Here is a 26,453-nt window from a genome sequence, read left to right as displayed (position 1 = left end):
ACCATTACGGGGAACGCGTTTTAGCAGCCGAGAGGAAGTAATGGAAAAATCGCAGGAAGCACTGATGGACATACCGAAAACCGAATATAAAAAATGTTTCGAGGATTGGATCAAGCGCTGGCATAAGTGTGTTGCAGTCGATGGGGATTACTTTGAAGGGGACAATATAGATTTAGATGAATAAACTTGTATTTTTAATTTTCTGAATAAATTCCGGGAACCTTTTGATCAAGGTAGTATATCGCGATCTGGAAAAGACGCAGTAATGACTAATTCATTCTTGACATCTCGTTAGCATCGTTACTTTTTATGTAATTGTTTTGGTATGTTTTTTTGATCTTCGTAATTGCGGTGGTGCCAATTGGAGCGTGTATTTCCAAGACCCCTATTATCTTTTCATTGTTTTTATTCAGAATTAAGCTAATTATTTTTGGTTTTGTAAATGTGCTGATGTGTATCTAGCTACTTTTTCACATTCACCGGAAAACATTGTGATCTTTTTGAGGTAGTAATCATCTCATATTATTCGCACTCGATATGCAGTGCTTTAGATCGCATTATTATAGGTGTTTAATATCATATGTATTCGTTCATGTGCGTGTTATTGTACCTTCGGGGAAATAGCCTCTCCATTGTGGATGTGTTAAAAATATTTCTATTCATCGATGGATATGATACTCAGTAATGTCGCCGGTCTTCACGTGGAACGCTGACACATTTAAATAGAAAATAGACAATCACATTGTTTGGAAAATAAATTTAATTTCCAATAACATTTCATCCCGTAGCATTTCCACGACTTTTTGAACAATATTCTGAACATTTTTATAGTTTTCATCGATCTTTTTAACAAAGAATTATCTAACATTTACGTAAAACTTAATCGATTTACTCTCAAAGTGTTTGTTTTCTACAAGAAAAATAATTAATAAGTGTTAAAAATCTCCACGACTTCGGTCATTGGCATCAATATCGTTTTCGTTTCTGTCTTTTCTTGTATTGATTATTTTCTCTCTCTCTCTTTGCAGGTAAGCGCCATCTTCTTGCGAGTAGCCGTTGTTTTAGCTGCTGACGCACGTCTCGTGGAGGTCGGCGCAAACACTCTTTAAGCGCGGATAACACCTTTAACGGGTAACTCTTCCAAGGGCGAGGAGTGCGGTGGCGCCCCCTTTCCTGTGCGCCTCCCGTGAGTACAATCGTGCTTCCTTTCCCACACGGTCGCCAGACGGCAATTGTCTTAACGGCTGCCGGGAGCGGGGGGCGTGGCGGGGGAATGGGAACTGGGGTTGGGGAGAGGAGGGTAAGGGACGAGGGGAAAGTCTTTACCGAGTGTGTTGCGCGAGGGAGAGTAGGTAAAAAGGAATGGTAAAGAGGGAGAAACAATTGCCTCTACGTTGTTGCCAGTTATATCACTGCGGTGGAGACGTGATTTCACGATGTATCGACGATATTGTGGTGTTGTTTTAATATCGTTAATGCTAATATGGATAATTTTACGTAAGCGAAATGTCGAGAATCTATAAATTATCTTCTATATTTCAATATAGTGGGTCGCGGTAGTCCAGGCGGTAGAGCGTTGGACTGCCAGGAGGGGCCTGGGTTTGGTTCCCGGGCAAGACACTCTGGGCACCTACAGCTCCATCTAATTCATGTGATTTTTCGGGTACCAGATCTCCAGAAGTCTGTGCTTGGTGACTTTCTCATTGTTGTGTGTCGTACGAGGGAAAAACGAGTTTATTTAGTTTAGTACGTTGCAAGCCACCGTTAGGGTGTGTGGCTGGGGGTGAATAAAAAACAGGCTAATTTTTACCCGAAAATGTTTTCCCCTACCGCGGTCGGACAATGTTATTATGATCCTTAATCGTTCGTGGAAAAAATGACATCTTAAATCTATCTGTTCTATTCTTAATCTCTCTAATTTTATTGACATGAGCTCTCCTACAGTAGTACGATGGTGGTAATAAAACACTTTCGACATTACTGCGAAGGAGACGTGCTTCCAATGTACATAAGTCTGTATCTAACGGTGCCTATCTCTGATTTTTTTCGCATAGACATTTTTGCGCTTTCGATGATAGAGGTTGGTCCTAGGGTATAACTTGTCAAAATGTAATCACGCCTAATTCACAGCCATAGTTTTCAGAGTGAAGCATTCTGTCATTTGTTTGAGGACATTGGGCGAATCCGTTGACGGTTGTCGAAACCCATGCATTGAACAGCTCCCGCCATCATTCAGCTCCGGTTTGTCCTTAAACTCGACCCACTTCGAGGCAAGACGTATCTTTTTCCGTCTCCCCAGGGCGCAGTAGTTTTGCAATCGTTCTCTTTGCGAGCGCTGCCACTTTCAGACATGGATACATAATTTATCGTTTCTCAAAGGATTTCCAGCGGTTCGGCTTCCCCTTCCCCTGCTTCCCACGACTCGTCATACTTCCAGGGGTCCTTTTGCCCCAGATTGCCATTGACAACCCACCGAAACGGTTGGAGGGGAGAGGAATAGGTTCACTCACGGGCGGCTTGGTCATTCGCGGGGCATTGTCTTCGGTGGGATATTTGAAGAGCGGTCAAAACGGGCGCCGATTCTCGGGGGTTGTGGTCTTTTTCATCAATCATAGGGTTTTTGAGCTTTGGGATCGTTTTCCGTGAGTTTGATTGCGTCGTACTCAAGAATCGTATAAAAACGAACGTGCGTCCTCGTTGGAATTGGATTTTCCGAAGAGCATTGTCTCCGTGGGAGGCCCGCTTGCGACGAGAAATTGGGTCGCGCCAAGAGGCGAAGGATGAAGGTAGATTGACTGAACGAGATCAAGAGCAGTTATTATCCTTTACTAGTTAGGACCGCCATCCGAAGTTGAGATTTCGAGCAAGTTTTTTTTCCTAGATGGGGTTTTAAGGAGGGAACTCAATTGAATCGTATGAGCACCGAAATTAGGTTTGATGTACAGTTTTGAAATTGTTCGTATGGAACTAGAGAGAAATTAATCATCGTGTTTTATTACTCTATGGTGTGTGATTGCTCATTTAAATGAATTGCATTCCAATAAAAAGTTATAAGAGTAATATTTTTTTTGGTAATGATTGAGAATTAATTGTAGTCGAACTCCATTTGCGGTCGATTTCAACTTCTACATCTACAATTTCTGGAAGCCCTACGATGGTTTGTGGCGAGGGTTGTTAGGGCACCAGCCATACATGCAGAAATGTTATTCAATACATACACTTGTGAATAAATGTTAGGTTATATATACACTTGCCTACATGCATGATTAAATAATAGTTTGGCTTGACCAATTCGTCAAACTCTAATGTTCGAGTTATTTTGATTTTTTTCGGGTTCTTGGGTTACATTATTTTATTTTTACACAGCGCACAGGAAGAATGAGTATTTGTACCTGAACCTGACGGGGTCTTATCTCTTTCGCAAAATTACGCTGTTCGAAAATTTTTCTGTGAGCCGCCTTTTAGTACCGATGACAATGTCTGCCTTTGTACGTTCTTTCAAAAGATTTGTTCCATCTTCTTTATACTTTCGGTAATTTTATGCCGAAATGATTGTACCTTACACTTTGTGTTAGGTACGTAATCTTATTAGCCTTAAGGAAATCCTTACTATATATATTTCCCCAGAGGAAGGTCTACACTCTGAACTACCAACTAAACTGACTATCGTCGTGTGCTCTTGTATTCTATGCGCCACGATCTGTGATGCGTCATTTGGGTAATGAATTCTAGCACGAGACTTGTGCCTCGATGAATGGATGAAATTATCGATTTCCCAACACCCTGAAAGGTATCTAAGGCCCTCCACATCATTCTCTTTCTCCAGTGGAAATTATTTCTCAATTTTTCTTCAATATAAGCAAAACATTTGCGGTAGGAAAATATGGAGTTTAAATTAGCGAATGGGAGTCGCAATGTACGGAAGGGTGGAGGCGTGCGGATGACTCATTTGATTTTGCAGAAATAATCTTGAGGGTCTAGTGTATATTCAAATAGTAGAGAGTGATTTGGAAATGTTTTACTATTTTTAAGAATTTCTAATCTTGGCTTGTTTATGTTAAACAATAAAATATTTATTAGGGGTTTTTGAAAGGTAGTAAAATCCATAAGTGTTAGTGGTCTCGTCTATCCATGTTGGTGGTGAATGGATTTCAGTTTGGAGGCTAACATTGAGACAAATTTAGATGTCTGCGATCCAAAATATCCTGCAGAAATTGCTCCAATTTCTCATTCAGGGCATTATTCGTGAGCACATTGCCATCTCTTTATCTGCATTGTTCATCTATTTCAAGCGTACAAGTTTGCCCTGTTTAAGTTTGTCTTTTTTTGCGAGGGACCACAATCGTCGCTAACGCCTGGCTTCACGTTCTCTCCGTGATGCAACAGAGTCGTGGATCTTCCTTTGGTTTCATCACGATGCACGTAGAATGGGAACGTTTCCTCCTCTCACGAGGTGTTGTCGCGTGCTCGGCAAGGGTAAGTAATTCGTCCCACTATTGCGGACGCGTCCGGGAGATAATAATGCAAGTGAACCACGGTAATGCGCTCCACTCCCCGGGATATGCTTTCTTAAATCGCTCACGTTGGCGAGGTCTCCCGCGTACGCAGTATGTCAGTTTGGTTAAAGGAAAGCATTAATTCTTAAAGTATGTAGAATAACGGAACTTTGGAGAAAAGGAAGTGGGAAACTCGGCTCCGCGTACAAAATTGATGAGGAAGAAGTACAATATTCGGAACAAAGGAGGTACTTTTGCGTCACCTTCGCAAAAAAAACTCATCGTGGAGAGAGCACTTTGGAGAAACTTGGGTTCGTACATTTGATCAGGTTTAGGAAAATTCAAGGGTAAAGTAAGGAATTATGCAGTCGCACTTGGACTACGCGGCAAGCATTTGGGATCCGTCGAGGGAGGGGTTTATTAAGGAGGTAGGAGCAAGAAGGGCCGCTAGGCTTGTCAACAAAGAGGAAAGTGAGGGTGACGAGGTTGATGGATAAACTAGGATGTGAGTCCCTTCATTCAAGGCAGTTGGGGGCGACACTAAGGCTATGACAAAGTTGCATGACGCTCGATTACTTATAAAACCGAAGAAATCATTAAGGCCTCTCTCTCATTATATCCGCAGATTGGAATACTCGGATAAGATAAGGAGGATAAACTGCGGCGACTAAATTCATGGACTCATTTTTTTCTTCTCGTATAATTCGCGATGGCAACGAAAACAAAGCAACTAAACGACGAAAGTACAGACAACAACTAAAAACCAAAGCCAACGTATCTTGCCGCGAACCACATATCCGTTCGGCTGCTAAAGTCTGGTTATTTAACACCCCCTGCCACGAGCCTCCTGGGCGACTCGCGGGATACGGCGTTGATGAAGATGTATGATTCCCCGCCCCTCTTCGGGGATGACGCTTAAAATTAATTGATAGGAAAGCACTCGCAGGCGGTTAACTGTTAAGAAGGGCCCGAGAACGTACTGGGCGTCACTCTCCCCGAGTTTAATTTCCCGGTATGGTTCTCGGGTAACGCCCCCCTTCGGAAATGAAGTGACCGCCCCTGTTCCCGGGGACAGAGGAAGCAGACTGTGTTTCCCAGGAGGGGGGTCATGCGAAGTTTTCTATAGGGTGAGTGTTAAGGGGGAGAGAGGGGTCGGATTGCTTCGTTTGTCCTCCTCCGGAAGGGTTAACACGTGCGGCGTAGGAAATTCAGTCCCCGGGATTGGTAGCGAAACCCATCTGGTGGGAAACGATTGCTTCCCATTCTTTATCATTGTACCGAGTCCATTGTTGGAAAACTCAGTTTCTGTCGCTGTTTTCCTGTTTGCTCGATTTTTTTATCGTCACGAGCGTTGATTTGCAATTGGTCCGGAAGGATGCCGAGGGTGTGTGTATTTTTAAAGAGGACCTTGGGAGGAGCGGGGTCAGATGCGGAGGAAGCCGCGGGGATCCGTTTCCAATGACCTCTCGCGGCAAAAAGGTCAATTGAAATCCGCGACTTTATGTCCCCCATGAAAAGATGGGAAAGGCAAGCGTTTCGGTCACCGGTCAAATGCACGTAAGAGCGAGCGCGAGGGATGAAATCTCATGAAGTTGGTGTCGAATGCCCCTTCGGGGTGGTTTTCCGTTTCTCCGAAACAGTTTATGTTTAAGTTATGCATATATGTATTTTTTTTGTGGGCCGTAACATAACTTCCAAGCTGAGCCGACATTCGCTTGCCACGAAAAGCTATGAATAAATTTTATTCGCCAGATAGATACTTTAGCAGATGAAAATCGCCCACGCGTGCGCATTTTTTTTTCGATACGTGAAATCGAGAGTGGGTGCGAAATATCCTTCGGCTGGCTAATATTTCACCTAAAATGCTCACTCTTCTGGTTTCGCCGGTTTGTCTCCGTCCTTAAAAGTAGGTTTGCTCTAATCTGATAGGTGTGCCATAGAACATTTTTATGGGAAGGCCGGAAAGAAATTACTTTCGGCGGTTTATAGCCCATTTCAGTTGGACTCGCGGTATTTCACATTCTGAAAACTCGGTTGGTAATCCTTTTTTTTTCAGTAACGGCAGGTTATGTGCCATGAATTGTGTGCTTTATTACATTAAGAGATTAAAATAAATATTTTTCATCGTAGCTTTCATTCATTCGTCCAAAGTACAAGTATTCTACCTATTGAAGATGGTCTATCTAGTATCTTCAGCGTATTACGAGAACTCTCTTTGAGGTTTGTCTGTCTTCATGCTGCTAATAAATCGAGTAAACAAGATAGAGTAGTTATATATTGACTTTTATGTGTGTTCCCATCCCTTTTCCTTATATCTATATCCATGTGAATGAATGAATAAATTTTTATATATTTATATATGTATATAGAAATATATATAAAAATAGAAATATATGTATATATATACTCGATTCCTAACTCTCTCTCTATCCGCGGACACCGAATTTGCAACACCACAGCCACTCTCAACAAATACCTTACCAATCTACACCTTGCACTCCTCAAACGCGGTTACCCAGAAAAGTTGCTACGAAATAAAATCCACCGTTCCACCCGACCACACACACCACACAATAACAAGCCCACATCTGACGCAGGACTCAACCTTCGCACCACCTATTACCCCGGATCACACAGACTGAAAACCCTCCTTAAAGAACTGTTTCCTAATTTATATGACAATGACGCGACCTCATCCTTACTACCACAATGCCCATCTATCACATACAGACGACCCGCCAATCTCAAAAACCTTCTGAGATCCACCAACCCCCTGGCGCCCCCCCGTGACAAATTTCCTAATATTTCCCCAACTTGCAACCGCCCCCGATGTAAAACCTGTCCTCTTATTATGCCTACTCCCCCCTCCCTACATCCCCTCATAGCCCCCCCACCTCGTTCCCACGCTAATTGCCTCTCAAAAAATATTATTTATCTTTTATCATGCAAACATTGCACTTCCTTCTACATAGGTGAATGCATTACCCCCTTATCCATCCGAATGAATAATCACCGGTACTCCTGTAATTCTGCCTCACTCTCTTCTCTTCCTATCCCTTCACACGCCAATTCCCACAACCTTTCATTCGACCAGTGTTTTTCCCTCAGCATCCTAGAATCCCTACCTGATTCAGCTACCAACATAGAGGTGAGAACTCGTGAATCCGCCTACATACTATCCTTCCGTTCCTTTAAAATTCCCACCCTTAACCGCCATATTTAATTTCCCTCCCAGCATTCCCTCCACACCTCCCCTCCACACCTCCCCTCCACACCTCCCCTCCACGCCCATAACTCTTTCCCCTCTCCTGATCCATAGCATATTTTCAGTCTCTCTTGAAGAAGGCCCCTGAGAGGGCCGAAAGCTCGAACAATTTACCGTGTAAGTGTTCTTTTATATGTGTCTATTCTTTTCTATTTGTGTTATGTTGTGTCAGCCCATTATTGTGCCGCTCGTATGAGTTTTTCCGGACAATCGTTATATATATATATATATATATATATATATATATATATATATATATATATATTTATATATATATATATATATATTTATATATATATATATATATATTTATATATATATATATATATATATATATATATATATATATATATATATATATATATGAGATGTACGCCACCGGTTCAATATTTTGCAGGAAAGTATCGGCATAGGCTTTTGTAGAGAGTCAAAAGTAAGGGTGGTAGTTGATAAGGTTTTTTATAGGACGCTTTGCACCGCTTTCGTAAGTTCATTACTCGAGGTTATTTATGTGTACTCCACGTAGGCCTGCTACCGAACTTATTCTAGATCAATTACAATGGCCATAATGATAAGTTCCCATTTAAACATTTCCTAAGCATGAATCCGACTACCAGCTACGATTCCTGCATTTTTTTCTCCTTCTATAGAGAAAAGCTGGCTGGGTCGACTCATGAGATATTTTTTGTCGTTTCTAGCAAGCAATGCGCTTGTCTCGTATCCGGCAACTGAGCGCCTGGCTTTATTTCCAGCGTGGGATATCTCTATGGCTGTGTGCTACAAACACTCCCGCATGTTACGAGAGATATGCTGAAGAGTAACGATAGTCCGTGATTGTTGAGAGCGCCTGTTCGTTATTTAGTCGGGGAGGAACACCGGCTCGATACGAGCATGGCTTTGTATCGACGGAATGAATCACTAGCATGTAATAATGATTTTGATACGCGTAATGAATTTTTTTCATTTAATACCAAAAGTAAGTTTGCGTTTTCAGTAGCTTGGTTTCCTTTTTGAATTGTTGCACAGTTAATAATGCTTGTTCACTGCGGTAAAAAGGGTCTGAAATCATTGCCGTTGTAGTAAAAGAGCGGATGTTTTGCTTGGCGGCGGAAGTTCTGTACCGGCTGTGAGTAGTTGGCCACTTCTCCATGTCAGATTCTCTCTGAAATGCCCAAATGGGCGTAGGGAAATGGTTATTAAAGCACAAGTCGTTCGCACAAAACTTAATAAAAAACGGGGGTGTGTAACGCAGAATTCAATATCTTGAAAATAAGTTTCACATCTATATCTACGTTCTATCCTGCAAGGCACCGCTAGGGAGTTTGGCAAGTGTTGATTGAGCACAAAGCGTGCAACATCAGAAATTATTTTTCTTAATAGTTAATTGCATAAACTATGAACAATAATTCAAATAACTTTGATAATGATAGCTACCTTTGCAGCGCACAGATGAGAAAGATCAAATGTAAAGCATCCGAATGGTTAGTGACAGTGTGGTAATCAGTACAGAAAAGAAATACTTGGTTATTCCACGTATATTTTATTAAACACGACCCACGTTTCGACTTACAAAGTCATCATCAGGTGTACAGGACTTTGTAAGTCGAAACCTGGGTCGTGTTTAATAAAATATATGTGGAATAACTAAGTATTTATTTTCTGAAATGAATCGCTTCCACGAAGTGACGCCTGAAACCATTCTATGGTAATCAGTAGATTTTAGTCCCACGAAATGTTAAGAAACAATTTGAAATAATTATTTAAAATCATTGAATTGTTTAAAAAATGATGTGAAAAAATTAAAGCGATGTTAAAACATGATATCCTCTTATTCAGTTGCGCCGATACGATTTAAAATGAAACTCCTTGGTTAATCCAACACTCGCATTCTTGATAACTTAAATTCAGTGAAACCCTAATCTCGTATCCAGAATTCTCTCTTTTCTCGTGTAATGGGATCACGTCAGAAATAATCATCGGGAGAGGATTCACTCACTTAATTTTAGACTGAATAAGTGTTGGGTTTCTTCTAGAAGGTAGTCACGCATTCATACCTAATGCAACTCATTGCGGGGTGCTTGTTGGCATATCGTTATTTTTCAGAATATTGCATTATCAAAACTTGGTCTCATTGCAAACTCAGATAGTCGCGGCAGTATCATTCAAACGATATTGAATACGTTTTTGTCTGTCATCATCGTCATTTGCGGCCATCATGAAGGCGTTTTTAAATTGCTAATCAGTACCACACCGACTCAAACAAAAAACGATGCCAATGTTTCAGCCCCCGAGAAGCGAGTGTGTATATTGTAGTGTCAGGATACTGACGAATTTCTTACATTATAGTTCTCACGCTCTACGATTCCTTTTCGGATTCGTTTGACGTGTCTTCGTCCGAGGAAGATAAATGCTCTGCTCGATCCACGCGGTTCAGTGGCGGACAGAAGCTGACTCCGTTCCGACTCTCCCGACCCCACCCGGTTTAATCGGGTCCTCCTCCCCCGCGGGTACTCCCCCAACCCGTGTTCCCCGGACCGAGCGGACCCCATGCACCCGCCCACTTTCCTAACCTCCCGCCACCCCCTTCCCTTTGCTGTGCACGGATGGAAGCCAATCTGCCGATTAATTTATCTCTGCGACAGGGCCGAGGCCTTTTAATCACGGCCCTTAATTAAGTTCGGTCTGTCCTCTCTACTACCCTCTCCCCCCACCCCACCCACTCACCTCCACAACCGCACCCTTTTCTCTCCCACGCATGCAACCGTGGGGTTGGGGGCCCTGGCGGTCACTCTCCATCGACAAAAGAAGGACGCTGATTAATAAAATCCTCTCATCTCACCCTCTCGCCCAACTACCCCCCCCCCCCCCCGCCGACCTGTCTCCCTCACCCCACTGCACTTCCTTTCACGTCCCGTGTTGAATCACGCGATCGTCTCTTCATTTTTTTCTGAAGACCCTCACCCTACTTCTCTTTACCTATCCCTCCAACCCTCCCACATCCACTCCACCCCTCTCTCTCCCTGTGCCGAAAAATCACGCCCAAACCCATCCGCTTCCGGTGTAAGGTCGGATTCCTCAAATGCAGCGCAAAAATGGTGTTGAATTCACTTAATCAGTCAATAAATTATAATCAATGAAACAGTGTCGGATTGTTGATAATTCATCCAATCTCAGGTTACTCTCCTTGCGGGGGATTGAGAGAGTGCGGTGGCTATCGTACTGGCTTCCCACCCAGAGGGCCCGGGTTCGTCGAATCCCGACGGAGTCGAATATTATTCAGTGGTATCCCGATCCATACTTGAGGTGCTTTGTGAAGGGCACTTTGAGTGAGTACGCCGCCCGTCGGATGGGACGTTAAGCTGCGGACCCCTTGACGCCTTTCGTTGAGAGTAGTCTAATGCTGGGTTTCTCTCCACCCGTCCCCCTTTCCTGTCCATCCTTAATGGCGCAAATGACCCTAGCTGACGGTCGCCTCCCATAAATACTACTGCTACTTATTCTCCTTGTTTCTAGCAGTTCGTCTCGCATATGTGGAGAATTATTTCACGCTTAAATACCTAAGTGTACCCTTAAATACCCCTAGTTGTCATGATCGTCAGTATTTGAATTATATCACATAATATTTATTGTCACTAACAATTAATAAAAACTTAAATTTTGATATCGCATGGCTGGTGTTTGAATCTCTCCCTGTGATTTGTAGGGTACCACGCAGCGGTAAAAATTTCGGTGATACCCGCTCCACTAAGTTAGTCTCCCGGGACCGTGTGTGTGTCTGTCAAAATTGGAACGTGGCAGTTCATTCCAGATTGAATATCGCGAAAGCGATAGTGTTGACGTGTCTGCGTCTCGTGGAAAATGGACGGCGTCGCGTTTCAAATCGCGTTTTAGCGCCCGGAGCGCAAGATCTGAATTCACATCGCATTTATAGCGGCTTTCCGCCATTTCGCGGCATTTTTACAGCAAGCGTGCCGACATTTATCTCCTCGTGTCTCTTCATGTGTGCGATATGGATATTGATATATGGAGTCGAGACGGCTTAATGGAATTGCACTGGCCAAATATAAGTCGTGACGTCGCACTGCTAGGTTCCTCGGCATTACCATGCAGTTCATTGTTTATCGTGTTCGGAATCACACAATACCCTTATATCTCTCTTTTTAATTATTTTTTTACCATATATCGATAAAACCTTTTCTTCGACCTTTTTTTTCGAATTATCTCAGTCTTTTCAGAGATAAACGAATTATTATGGCATCGTCGTTTGTATTTTAAATCAGTCACTAGTTTTGTTTAGCATATTTATAATGCTGATCAATATTTCATTTTAATGAATAAAATATGTTGAAACTCATCAAATATTTGTTTTGGTGCGTTTATAATTGATTCATCTTCTTTATTTTCTATTAAACCGCCGAGTTAAATGAGAAAGATTTTAACGATAAAAGTGGTAATATTTTGCATTATGAGCGAAAGTGAATGCGGATAATCTGAGGGGTATGGGAGGAGTTGAATTAGAGCTTTGGCGGTAATACGGTGTATTTAATTCTCGTAATTCGTTCCACATTTTTTCTTCTGTGAGCGCGTCGCTGTGCATCTGTCCGTTTAATATTGTACGTATTCAATTCAATGAGCAGATTACCTGAATCTTTTTTTTGGTAGTTTTCATTATTTCCGTTTTCGCGATTTCATTAAACCACATGGATGTCCACGTTCTCTCACGCTTTTCTTCGTTTTAACGGATTATTTTTTCGAATAATTGAAACGGAGTATTTGAAATTAAATTCGCGATCCCATTAAAATATATCCCCAAATATGTCATTATCGCGAAAAGGGAGAGAGAGAGTCATCGGTTTATTGCGTGGGTTAAGTCCAGTGTTAAAATGTATGGAGAAGATGACCATATTCAATGAAATTTTTTCTAAGATGAGAAAAACGATCAAGCGCTCTTAGGTGTATGTAAATGATTCGGGGTTTCACAATTGGGGAGGATAAGGGAGATAGTAAAAGACATATAGCGTATATTTTTGTATCGAAGGGTTTTTTGAATGGAAGAAATATACAATTACCGGATAATGGGAGCATTTGGAATTAGACGATCGCCTTATTCAGCTACGTTGGGCGCATGGCTAGTTCCCACGGTGATCTCGCCCGCCCCTCATGGCGCCTTTTGTCGGTTTCCCCTTTGAAGTGCCCGCGAAGGCCCCTCGGATTGGTCTCTTGAATATGTTTGGCCTCTTGACGGCCTGAGTCATTTTCTTCGTCTGGTCTTCCAAGCTATGTGTCTCCTCGCTGTCGTATTCCCCCTCATTATTTCGTGAACTAACTCGTCGTTTTGATTCATGTTATTCATTTGAATTAGGGTCACGAAAGGGATAGTAATGGGCGCGCACCAGCGTTTAGCCGCCTAAGGCAGCATGTGGGAACGAAGGTCGGGCTCTTGTTCGCCTGCACCGTGATGTTTCCCTATCCGTCCAACGAAGTTATAGCGGTGGCATGTATTACGTCTACATCCACACAATACCCCGCCAGCCGCCGTAAGGGCGTGTGGCGGGGGGTGTTAGGTCACATACCATGCACGTACAATCCCAAATTAAAATCCTCACAGTTTTTTAAAAGCCTTTCCTGGAGTTTAACGTTTCTGCTAACTTTGTAAATCAAGCTGATAACATTGCTATCCTGTAGATAGTGTTTGGAGAAAATTTGTTACTTTGGTTAAAAATTACCGCGAGAAGCAAGTAAGCGTCACAGGTATGCTGGACTTTAAGATATAGAGCCGCTGGGATAAAATAAGAGGAATACTCGCAGACAGTCGCAGACAAGTGAAAACACTCGTAATTCCTTCGTGCATTACCCAACCATAACAAAATCAAACCTTAAGTGCCCGAATAAAATAAATTAAATAGAGCACTAGAATTTGATGAGTTGGTCAAGCGCAACAATTATTGCAGACTGCATAGGCATGTGTGTACACGTGAATTATTTATGAGCTAGCATGTATTTAGGTGTACCTATAAACTAATAATTCTGCGTGTATGGCTGGTGCCCTAACACCCCCGCCACACGCGGGGTTTATGGTGGCTTGTGGTCTATTGTTCCGATATATACGGATTGGCAACATGTCCGCCTGCTTACCGGAAGGTCGGAGTATCGAATTATTCGCGGGGAAAGGGTATTAATGTGTCCTTACAGTTGATTTCTTTTCGTGGGGATTACTGTGCCCCATTAACATAGCTCTCTTGAGTTTCATTGAACACCAATTACTATGACTTACACCGCTGTCCGTTAATGTCCTTCGCCCCACGATAATGGCCTTGTTTTGTCTTCTCGTGTCCCGAAATCGAACGTTTATCGTTTTTGATTCATGTGAACTATTTGTGCGATCGTTTGTCTTCCGATTTTGTTAAAATATTCCTTGTGCCGTATCTCATACGAGACAACCCTCGAGATGAATGTCTTGTGTGTGCTCATCAATCGGCATTTCTCACGCAGAACATATTTCCTTCCTTTATTTTTATTTTCGTCATTGACAAATTATTGATCATTTATGGTCCCACGTCCTAAGTAATGGTTCAATTCTAATGCCTGCCTAACTTGCCATTTATTACTCCAACACCCTTTGTGATTAAGTTTTTCAACTTCAAATATTTCTACGTGATGAGCGACGAGACTATGGGGAGTTGAAGAAATGGGTATTTCAGTGGAGTGTAGTACTTCGTATCCTGTCAGGTGTAATTGTGTGTGTGTTTATGTTTGTGTAAATATACATTAATATTTATGTGCGATTGAATATTTATACATAAATGGTTGGAACATACCCTGGTAGTGGTTAGTCTTGTGTATCCACCTAAGGCCCGCGGTAACCGGTTGAATTTATTATAATAATTTCTCCCTCCCTTCATTTTGTTAAACAAACCCAATTTCCTCCCCATACCCCGCTGATAGCACTGTCCTCGCCAATATTCTCCTTCCTATCCTAGTCTTCAACTTGTCATTCCCACTCAAATATGCCCCCCATTCGTCTTTGAATTCATACCCTCAAACGCCCCTCTTCGCACGCCACCCTAGGGCTTCTTTGTTCGTTTGTCATCCTGTCCAGTTGACGTTTTTCATTTCCGCGACGTGAAGTAAAAGAAATCGCAAATTCTTACATTTCGCGGCGTGAATGCGCATTCGAACTAATCCCATCTCCCGTAAATCTTTTTCGTCCCCTGACTGCCGGTTCTCACATGTGTGCGTCCGTGTCTGGAAGGGGTTTGAGGCCTTTTAATGGACGGGACCGTAAATAGAGAGGGAGGAGGACCGTCTCGTCTGTGGGGAGGGTGGTGACTTTCAACAGCGTCGAAGACGGTTTAGGAGGGAGTGTGGGGGTGTGTGCGAGCCGGACCCATCCCGAGACGTTCTCCGTCGGGGAGGATGTCAGAGGGGCGGGGGGAAGAGGGCCTTCCTCCGCCCTGGAAGAAGCTTGCGGCGAGGGACGAGCGGGACGAAAAAGGTTTGTTTTTGAAGACCGGATGTCTCGAGGAGGGAAGATGCATCCCTTCCGTTACCCCAAAGGGGGCCGTCGAGGATTGGTCGCCCTTGCTCTGTGGGCTTGCCCTTAAGGCAGTAAGGAAACTCCGAAGAAAGAATGGGGTGGTAGAGTATCGCTGTCATCATCACCCCATCTTGGGGAACACTTCGGAAGGGGGGGGGGGGAGGGAGGAATTAGGGGCCGGTGTTCGAGTTTTACGGAGCGGGGAGTTTCTGCCGGCAGGGTTTTTAACGTACTCTAATGGTTTTCCATGGGGTTGGTGGAGTTCCTGTTAAGGGACGGAAGGAGGGTTGGGGGATGATGAAGACAGGAAGGGGTTTGGCGGCGTCCGGGCGTGTCAAAACCATTTGTTCCCTCACAATTTGGCGCTAAAAAAATACCCCCTCCGGTAGTTAGGAAGGGGATTTCCTATTCCTTCGCGGAACTCATGGTAATCGGTCTAGTTGACATCCAGATTGCCTTTTCCAAATTCCATCTCGTTATTGGCGATTGTCTCTCTGAATAATTGGGCTTTCCCAATATGATAGTCGTTAAGAATTATTCTTTATTGTATAATAGACGCGTGTGTCTCGGAAAGTTGGGCGGGAACTCGTGGTCATTTCAGATCCTTTCCCTGCTCAGTGAAATATAGCTATCGTTAAAATGAATGCCTACGGCTAAAACTGAGAAGTAGGAATCCAAAAGGGATTGCAAACATATTGTAATTATTGTGAATTGAAATGAACCCTGACAATTACACAATGACACGGTAATTGACACAATTACCGTGACGCATTCTCGGTATGTTAACGAGAGATGTAATCGCGTAAACCATCTTCTCTATTTACGATATATTAGTGTCGTCTCTTGAATTTGTCGAATTTCCACCAAATCCTGGCCGCGCTATGCTTAGGATCATTAATAAAAAGTTAGGTATTCATTTCCTGAGAGAGGGTCGAATTCCATAAAATCTGCCTGATTTATCACCCCCGGGTATAAATATTTTATCGATGGTTGCATTTTGCGTTTGAAAACAAAAGATCTTGGCTATTCTATTTTTACTGCGTTTTCCCCACACTCTTCGGCTAAACGTACTTGCCCCATTGCCAGGCAAATGCGCTCCTTCCTTTGGAAAATCATCTCCGTTAACCATAAAATTCCAGAGGCTATAACTTGCGGCCATTCATTCCTAAGTTATGAAATTCCCTCGTCGGGAAAGTGAGTGAATTTAACTTCGTGGGATATTGATTGCATAAAAATTTAATGTTTTCTGATTGTATTAAATTTTTATGTTTTCCGTCTGCTTCTCGTAATCAAATAGTATTTTTTTGTAGTATTGGCGCCGTCTTGCTGTAAAGCTAACATTTAATGTTTTTATTGAAAAACTTTTAATTTGTTGCATGCGATAGCTTGTGGAACTTAACCGTTCTTTTGGGCCAAGTATCTTTGTGTATTTCAGGATAAGCACGAGCTTGTTCGTGGACAGTTTTTAGAGTGTGGTCCCTGTAGTAAGTAGTTAGTTGGCATTAGACTTGGAATAGCAAAATTTTACGAAGAGTGATGGAATATTCGGTGTCCATTGCGTACATACATTCCGATAATGCACTTGTCTCATGAAGAGACATACCAGTGCACGTGGCTCTTTTATTCGTATCGTCTATGTCATACCTGGCTGGCCACCACTTGGGGGCGCGTAATGGGGTGATGGAAAGCCATCCATTAGTATTTGTAAATTCTATTGAATTGGACGTGTTCTTAATGGGGATACTTTTGTTAGGCTCTTTCATAATTGTCGTTGGGATACTCAATCCTTTTTATTGTAATCGAGAATCGTGTGAAGTATTTAAATCGGTCTTCGTTGGAGTGTATTTCCCTTATTTTTTTCCGGTCAGACTGATTACCGATCTATGTAAAGGTGTAATTATTATACTCGAGTGTCGTATACTTATCTCAGTTTTGCTCTTCTCATGTATATAATAAGTCCTATCCTATAAGAGCCCCACCACAATTGTCTCTCAAAATTATCTTTGACCGGGCTTACCGAACTTCCTAATCTAATTTTTAAATGAACACTTTCCTATATATCCTGACGAATATTTCGAAAGTGACCTCATCAATGTGAAATAACATCTCAACTCTACGTTCTCGTTAAAACATACCTTGTTTAAAGAAACCAAGTTCTGCACGAGCCGCGTTAGAGAATTCATTGACTTCAGCCCCTATACCGGTCGCCGGTTCTGCGGCGACTGGCCAAAGTGGGCTTATTCCTTCCTACTCCTCGGCCCTTTTTAATTCCCCTTCCCGTTTCCTGCAAGCTTGGAAAAAGTTTCGCTATTCGTTCCTCTCCCTCCCATCCCCACCCAAGCGAGACGGTCCGGGAGACCGCGTAGTTATACCTTTTTTTTCCTCCGAAGAGTGCGTGGCAGGAGTACGGGGATTCGAGGAGGGGGACGCCAGGAGTGCGCACGTGTACGTGCAAGGAGAGAGGGACCCCGAAATAAGTCTTCTACTTTCCCTCATTCGGACGCATACACCCATGTCCTTTACGGGTCGTTCTTTTGGTGGAATGAGTGGAGTTGAGCTTTTTGGGAGTTCGGGGCCTGTCGAGAGATGGGATTATAGGGGGTGGGAGAAACGAAGGGGAAAAAATGCGAGCCTTGGAAAGACAAGGAAGGAATAGGGAGAGAGAGAGAAAGAGGAAAAGGATGGGTGAATGAACGAACAAGGAATAGAGAGAAAGGGCCCAACTTTATTAAACCCCAAAGAGGAAAACAACCCCCCGGGGTGCAGAGAGAGAGAGAGGGAAAGAGGAGGTATACCCTGCGGAACAGATACGGTCATACGGACGTAAAGAGGCGCCGAATGACGGCAGGTGATTCACAGTGGAGTATTTTCGTTATGAAAAGAATAAAACTGGGAATCATGGGTAATCGACAAGGCATGGGTTCGCATTTAGTGTGCGAATTTGAAACGAAAATAAGAATGTATCGATTTACTCCACGAATATAATAAAACAATTCAATATTTTGTTGAAAATCAACGTGTTTTCTCGTTTGGGATGTTGCCTGTGCGTATTTTATCCCTTGAATGTTTTATTTCTGCCCCAATTTTTATTTTGTAGTACATAAAATTTGCGGCAACGTTTCTATAGTACCCTCTAGAATGGAACGCAAAAAGGCTAGATTTCCAGCAGCATCTGCTGACCAAGAAAATATTCTCGTGGAACTCAAAAGTTATCACCGTTATTCCGTCTCCTCGTTAATTTATCCACTTCCTATCAATATGGGAAATCCCAGAGCATACAGCGGTTTTTGCGTTCCCATCGTGAATACAAAGCGGCGAGCTCCCGCGAAAGGAAATGCAGCGGCAACTTTGGCCAATATTTCCATAGAATGGCGGAGGATTGACACCCCCGCGGATGAGAATCGCCCTCGGTTCCAATCACGCCTTTGTAACGCTCCGTCTTGTGCCCCCTCGCCCCTCGCAGTGTACGCATACCGCCACCCACTCCGCGGCAACAAGCCCAGTCGCCCCGCCAAAGCAGCGAATGCGTTCAAACTAGATCACGGAGGAAGGGCGCAGTTTGGATTGGAGGAAAATGGCTGGGGTCATCGTGGGAGGAGGGAACCCCATTTTCGTCCGGCCTCTTTTACAAGAGTCGAGGGGTCCCACCGTGAGGGAAGGGGGCTGGTGGAGAGAGAGAGCGGGGGCCTCTGGGTGGCGTTCCCTCCGGGTTGAGGCTTCTCGGATGAGTGGACCTAATAATGACCAGTGGGGGAGGGCTCAACAGTGGCTCCCTTTCACAGAGAGCCCCTTCCTCCACGTTCGTTCGCCGCCGCATTCCCTCCTTTTGGGACTTGCCTCCCTATCCCTCCTCCCCTCCCCCCATGACCCCCCCTGGCCCCTTTCTCTCCCTCTCCATCCGTTCCCATGGTGACCAACGGTTCCCCCTCATCCAGTGCAAACTCCCACGGGCGCCCCCTCCTTCAGAGTGTAAACGTGCATGGGGGAGGGCTTCACGACGGACCAGGGAGTTCTCCCCGTCTCTCTCTCCATATAGTTCGCCTGCTGGCTGCGAGAGCTCGGTTCCCTGGCCTTGTGCCGTTTACCTATCCATTATGGGGATGCTTTGGGTGAGATCTGAGGGAGGAAGGGAATACCATGTGGGATTGATATGTCACGAAAGGATCGTTTGAATCCATTCTCACGCTCTCCAGCTGGAGGGTAAATGAAACCTTGGGGGATTACCCTCGTGTTATGTCTTCCCATCCTTAGTTAACAGTTTTTCTTGGCATTTTCTTTGAGTGATACAAGTAATTTACAGTACTAAGTCAGCCAGTTAAACGATTCAAAGCATTTTACTGCATCAAGGTCAATGATGAGTCATGATTAATTTGCGTGGAGGTCACCATTTTTCACTCGTTTCGGTCTATCGAGTGTATTTTACAAGCTATGTATTCGTGTTAGTGAGAATGGTATCGTGGATGGTAAAGTAAATGTTTGAAGTATTATTTGTTGAGCTTTTTCTCCTTGGAGTCCACTTGGCCTGTTACAAAATGATACTTGAATTTTTTTTGTTGTACGTATTAGCTAGACTTCACCTATGTATTCCTGTACAATGTGAGAAATTATTTCCTTCCCCTATCCTTATTTTTTTTAAATGCTTAATCTAATTAAATCGTTTAATATACTTTAATAATACACCCGAGTTCTAATGGTGGATTCTGAAAATATGACGATGAGGGAAATACCAATTAGCCTAGGTTTTCAGTATCAGCTTCTGTTGACGAGGTATGAATATATTTTTGAGCAATATTTTTATGCTCCGAAAATCTGTAATTTTAAATTACGCTCAAATTTTCAATTTCATTATTACCTAGTGCCTTAGAATTATATTTATTTTATTTCATCCAAATATTTTGTTCATTTCAAACTTAAAAGAAATATTTCATGTAAGATGCTTAAAAATAATGATACCTTTATGTGATTTCTTGAACATTGCGAAAGGGAGTCTATTATCGAGGACTTCAGCAACCACCATAAGGATTGCTAAACTTGTAGGAAGTGAGATTGCTAATTTTCAGGTCGATTTTCCAGTACAGATTTATCATCCGGTGCACCTGTTCATTCTTTCTAAGAATTTGAGATTGTGCAACCAAGCGATAAAAAGAGGGAAAAAATGTGTCGTCGCCTGTGGCAATGAACAAATGGCAATCCGGAATTCGTTTTATCTTGAATTACTTAACTGTGCTTTAACGGAAAGGTAGGAAAAGAGAAAGATGTTTGCGCGAGGTGGCTGTACCGCATATAATTTGTGATTTATGTTATTCCTCCATTTTATGGTCGAGTTCCATCAAATCGCAAAAAAAAGAAATGCATATGTGGAATATTCTGCCTAAAATACGTACATATCTCAAGTTGTCGGCTATTTGGTGAGGTCGTAGCCTTGGCTGTGATTTCTACGTTCCTTCTTTAATGGAAAGGCCCGTCGTTTCTTCCTTTGTGGGTGTTTGTTTGTGAATTAATTAAAGTGTTTTAGAGTGTGTTTGTGTGTGTTAATCAGAGTGAGAGCACACTAATATTTTCGGTTCATATTGTGTAGATGTAGATTCAAAAACAGAGAAGTTTATTTTTTCTACCTATCCAAGATATAGTCTTACTTAACTTTTGTAGTTTTTTTCCATTCGTGGATCCTGAATTGTTGTCTCATAAATATGGCACATGTCGAAATTCTAATTCCCTTATTGCTACGCGCGTTCATTTTCAAAGATGGTGAGGGTAAAAGAAATCATGGGGGAGCAAATACGTATACCATTCGCGAGACCTCCAAAAGGTGTGCGGCTGAGAATCCTCCCAGTGTTTTCAATTTGTTCCACGACGAAACGAGTGTAGAATCCCCAGAGGAGTCGATTGTCCTTCCTACATCCCCGTCCATTTCGCCCGCATCCATTTCGAGAACACGCGAGAGTCCTTGCGAGAGGTTAGTCGGCCGCGTTGGGGGACGTTGCATGGCCGGGTGGAGTCGTCCCAATGGATCGAAGGGGTTGGGAGGGCGGACACATCGGGAGACCGGCCGAAGGGCGGAAGGGGGACAAAAGCGATGAGGTCGCGGGATGTACAGGATCCAAGGTAAACATCCGTGAATTCCCCTCCGTCTATCGCCCAAGGACTCTTTCAACCGCGATAGGTTTGGCCCTAGGGTTTGTTTCGAGTCTGCCGCTGGGAAGTACTGTGCTATAAGAGTCCAAACTCTTCTTGTTATACTTGAACGACCTAAGCTCTCACGGTAGCAGCAATCGTAGATTATTTGCGCATAACACGGTGATTTACAGAGGAGGAAAGACGCGGTACTCACTAACGGTTTATACCAGATATAAGAGTAATGCAAAGAATCGGGGTTGGAATAAAATATCAGAAAATGTACAGCACGGGATTCCGTTATATCATTTTGAATTTGTTGGAAATTCAATGCAAAGGCCAACTGAACTCTTGTTGGAATAGCGGAAAAATCAAAATGAATGGAACTCTCGACTTCCATTGACATTTCCGCTCGTTTTAGTCATCTCTTCCCCCATCCTGTCACATTCCATATCTTGCGTCTCTTTCAAAATTATTCTATGCGTGAATGTAGATGATTTTCTTATATCTTCCTTTCTGATATACATTTTTTTATCCTGTGACTAGGTTTATTTCCTTGACCTAATTCTAGGGTATTTTTATGAGTAGCTAACAATGTAGTTGAAGTAGTTATTGTCATGCAAAGGTCGAGATTTCCGAAGTTGGTTGTCTTTTTTGGATTTAGCACATAATTCACACTAATGTAAGACGACCCTTTGAATGAGCCTAATGGTCGATCATCATTATGCCATTCTGGAAAGGCTATTTGTATGGTGATGCCAATCATAGCGGAAATGATTGTGTCCTATAGTTGTTGAACATGAAATGAAGTAAGTGATTATATTTTATATTTTTTTTCATATGGAAAGTGTCAGTCGGTGGAGTGGCTGTGTGGCATGCCCGTATGTTGGAATCGTGTGTGTTCTGCAACTTGTTTTTTCGTAATTCCTTGCATCGATGCGTGACATAAGTAGTTTTCTTTCCAATTTAAACCGAACGCTTGTGTCATGGGAGGCTTGTTCCACACGCAACCCCTGCCGCCTTGCCCAATGTTCTTGCAGTGGCGTGGCTGTAAGGAGTGCAAGGGGGTGCACGAATCCGTCTGGTCGGAATGTGGATTTCCATCGGGCGGATATCTAAGTTTTCACTCCTAGATGTAATGAATTCGCGTATTTAGAAATCCTCTTTATTTACATCTCGTCTACAATTGCCTCTGTATGTACGCGTTTGGTGAATCAAAGGGAGCTTCATACGGTTCCCTCGCCTCGTTCACGAAGTTCATTTCGCGTTTCTCTATGGTTCCTCTTAAACTTTTCTAGGTCCCTTCGTTTCCTCTCTTTACCTGATAAGTTTTGGACACCGAGTAAACAGTGATAGGTTATGATGCCATTGTGTATTCGGTTTGTATTAGAGAGCTTCGACTAATGCTTGATCGATTTAGAAGTCGTGGGAAATATTCTCCTTATTGGGAGGATTCCGCTTCGTCAAAGAGTTCACCCTTCTGGTATATTGACTGAGCTGCTATGCGATGGAATTTCGGAGCATGGCAAATTCAAATGACTCAATGCGATATATCACTCGAGTTAAACTGACCGGCGTTGCCACACGAAGTCGTAATTCATCGTCAGCGACTGGTTAAGGCGACCGGAGTGATAATTGTTATTCAGCGTTTTTGTAGCTTTTTGACTTTTCAATAATACTTGGGAAACGTGAGGTCTTCATTTTATCTCAGCTCATATGAATAATTGAGAGTTACCCACCATGTCCAAGGTAGTTTATTTAGAGATTATGCTTTGAATTGCCGAGTTCATTAAACGTTTTTAATTTTATGTGAATATTGAAAGTATAGTAGATTTTTTTTGGCGGCGTTTTGTATGCAATTTAAAGAACTTGGTAGTCTAGTGGGTAGAGCGCTGTGATACGGACAGAAGGGCCCGGGTTCGATTCCCGGGGACGCCTGTGGATACTGTCAGTTCCTCTTAAGCTGTGTGATTTTTCGGGTACCAGATCTTATTGGGAAACCATAGACGGCAAAGGAAAAGGAACTGCCCCCCCACCCTACCCTCGCATATCAAGCTAATTTTCGGGTTGATGTGGTTGCGATGTGAAATTTACGGTCGATGATGCATAAACAGTGAAAATTAATTTCAGAGTTGTCACCTATATATGAATCAGATTTTCAGCGAAAATATATATGCAAAAAATATAATAAATGAAAAACTTATCTTATCCACCATATGGTTAAGTTGGTTTCATTTTTTTAAATAAATCTTAATTAACGATAAAACTACCATGGCGGCAGATCATATTCTTCCGATGTGTCTCCACACATCGACGTTTTTTTAAAGACTAATTCGGGGAATTTCATCGAAATCTGCATGAATTCAAAAATCCACAATTTGCTAAATTTTTTCCGTAACAGTAGCAATGGAAAACGCAATCGGCGTTTTTCGCTCACGGTGTGTACTTAAAGGGGACCCACTTGCAAAAAACCTTCGCTAGTCTCAATTTCTCGCTCCTATTTCTGGATTTCGATGAAGTCATCACACAGGGAGTTAAAATTACTGCAGCCGCTCCATTTTCCCATCGTGGGCGGTCTATTTTCTTAGTGGTGCGAATCCCGTTGTTACCTCCCATCAAATCGCGAATCTTTCGCCGCAAAATGGCTCTCGGTGAAATAAAGGACAAATTTGAGAGTGGGGAAGAATCGAGGATGATACTTTGCCCTTTAGAGGAAATGTCATTCCGAACGTGCGACGTTAGATTGGCATATGCGCTCCTTTTAAAAAAAAACGCTTCCTAATCGGTCTTAATTTACGCGAATGCCGAGGTAAGCACGCACAAGAAGGCATTAGGTCGGTGACTTGGATCAGTCCGTGTGCGAAGTGTCAGAAGGAATCGCGTCATATTTATAATAGAAACGTCCTGGCAACCCATGCGGGAAATTCAAAGGAAACCTTGGAAAAATTATTGAATTTATTCAAATATTCATGAAAACAATGGAAAAAGGGTCGAGATATGTGAGTAAAGTATGGGTTTTTGTTATGTTAGGGGGCGTGGTCGGTGATGGTGGGGGAATCGGAAATTGTAGATGGGGAAGCTGTTAGTAGTGAGACCAGTTCATCTTAGGCCTATGTTATTGCGAGTGCAGACCCTGGCAAAAACCGAGTCGGACGAAAAAATTGATACCAAAGACACTTGAGGGGAAGAGGGATTATCCGCAAAAACAAAAATTCGCATTCAGATGCCAAAAAGCGTTTGTTTCCCAGGGGTTTATTCTTTCCGGAATAATTTAAGATTTTTAAGGAGAGGAAATGAACGTCAAATTGTTTCTCGTTGGATGCCAAATCAAACCAGGGGGTTTGGAATTATTCATCGACGGGGGACCCGTCGATGAATAATTAAAGAAATTGCCCTATTAAAGATTTTGAGGCACGCCCCGGAGAAATGTGCTAAGGTTTACACGTGGCCCAACCCCCATTCTCATGCGCGTGACTGCCTGAAGACGATCGAAGTCACGTTCGAATGCTTCGTCCTGATCCCATTTCGTCCTCGCGGAAAATGGGAAAAAGAGAGAGAGAGAGAAAAAGGCACGTCGCGTAAATAAACCGAATTGTTTCAGGAAGTCCCGCAGTTTGAATGGAGACTGGGTGAGAGAGATAGCTGACAGCGGAGTGGGAGATACGAAGCATTGCTTTGCCGAGCGGGCAAACCTAAACTCCAAGGGAATTGTGGGAAGGACGGAGGACGAAAAAAAAAACTCGCACACCAAGGCGGGCAGGAACGAGGTCGATATATCGTTTGTGGTGAACCTGTCTGTCTGTGTGTCTGTAGTGCGGGTATGAACCGGGCGCTCGCTGTGCTTTATTCTTTTTTTTTTAGAGGCCGAAGAGGCCTCGCAAAATGAGCCGCAGGACTGTGCTTTTTCCTGATTTTTTAAAAAATTTTATTGTTTTTTACTCATTCTCTCATCATTAACCGAGGGTGCACTGCATTTAATTTCTCCCGAAAGAATTATTTTTATTTTCCTTAGTTTCCCGATTCCGTCTGTTGAATCTCCCGCCATTATAATCAAAAGTCTCAAGTCCCGGAGCGACAACGTCTCGTGGGTATTAATTAGCATTGTTCTTTGAGATGATTTCCAGGATCTATCTGCACATTTTTTATTTATTTTTTTTACATTCAAGTAAGGCCTACGTTTCGATTATGTCATTTGCATTCGGCGTAAAAAGCGATTTTAATTTTCTCGTATTTGATTTACCATCTCAAATTTTGGGGTTTTTTTCTCCAAATGTTTTAAAGAAAAATTATCAGTGTTAAATTTTATATTCTACGACCGTTAAAACGCCTCATTCATATCTTTGCCGCACCACTGGTTATTCTCACGTCCTCCCAATTTTACGTTAATCCATTTACCCGATTTGGTTATAAATCTCTGTCCTCTCGATTGTCTTAATTTGACTCATTTACCTCCTGTGCTCCTCATTTATGCATCATTTATTTCGATCCTTTTTCTTTGGTCATTACTAATTAATTACGTCTTATGAAGTGCCGCTCATTTTTGTCGCCTGTGTGGCCAATTGCTCACACTCGTATTCTTCTCCTCTTCAGTTTTAAATAAAGAGAGTAATATTAGAGACGAACGGAGAAAGGGCCAAAGAATTAGCGTTTTCACAGAAAAGAATTTATCGTGTCGACTAGTTTTGCTATACTGTCAGTCATCAGAAATCGCGACAGTGTGCCTGAAGTTCTGTTATGCTGTTAACAGAATATGTTGCAAGTGTTAATCTTCATTAAATTTGATTGGTAGTCAAGTTAAAACAAGGTCTTGAACGCAGTTCATTAGTACCGGAAAGAATTATGTTAATTTCGAGCTTCATTAAAAAGAAACTCATTGCCTACAGTGCGTAATTGCCCATTTAGTTCCTTTGACCTTTCGGCATTTCTGAAGTTATTTGAGATTTATCGTGCAGGGGCGAGTGAATGGTTTGATTCGGACGGTTCCTCCCAAAAGAGTTACTTCGCGAAGGTTTTGAGTTACGTCGGCTGCGGCGGCGATAAT

Source organism: Hetaerina americana, unplaced genomic scaffold, assembly GCF_022747635.1.
Source record: "Hetaerina americana unplaced genomic scaffold, ioHetAmer1.1.p SCAF_11, whole genome shotgun sequence".
NCBI classification, from domain to species: domain Eukaryota; kingdom Metazoa; phylum Arthropoda; class Insecta; order Odonata; family Calopterygidae; genus Hetaerina; species Hetaerina americana.
This window is presented reverse-complemented; position numbering follows the sequence as displayed.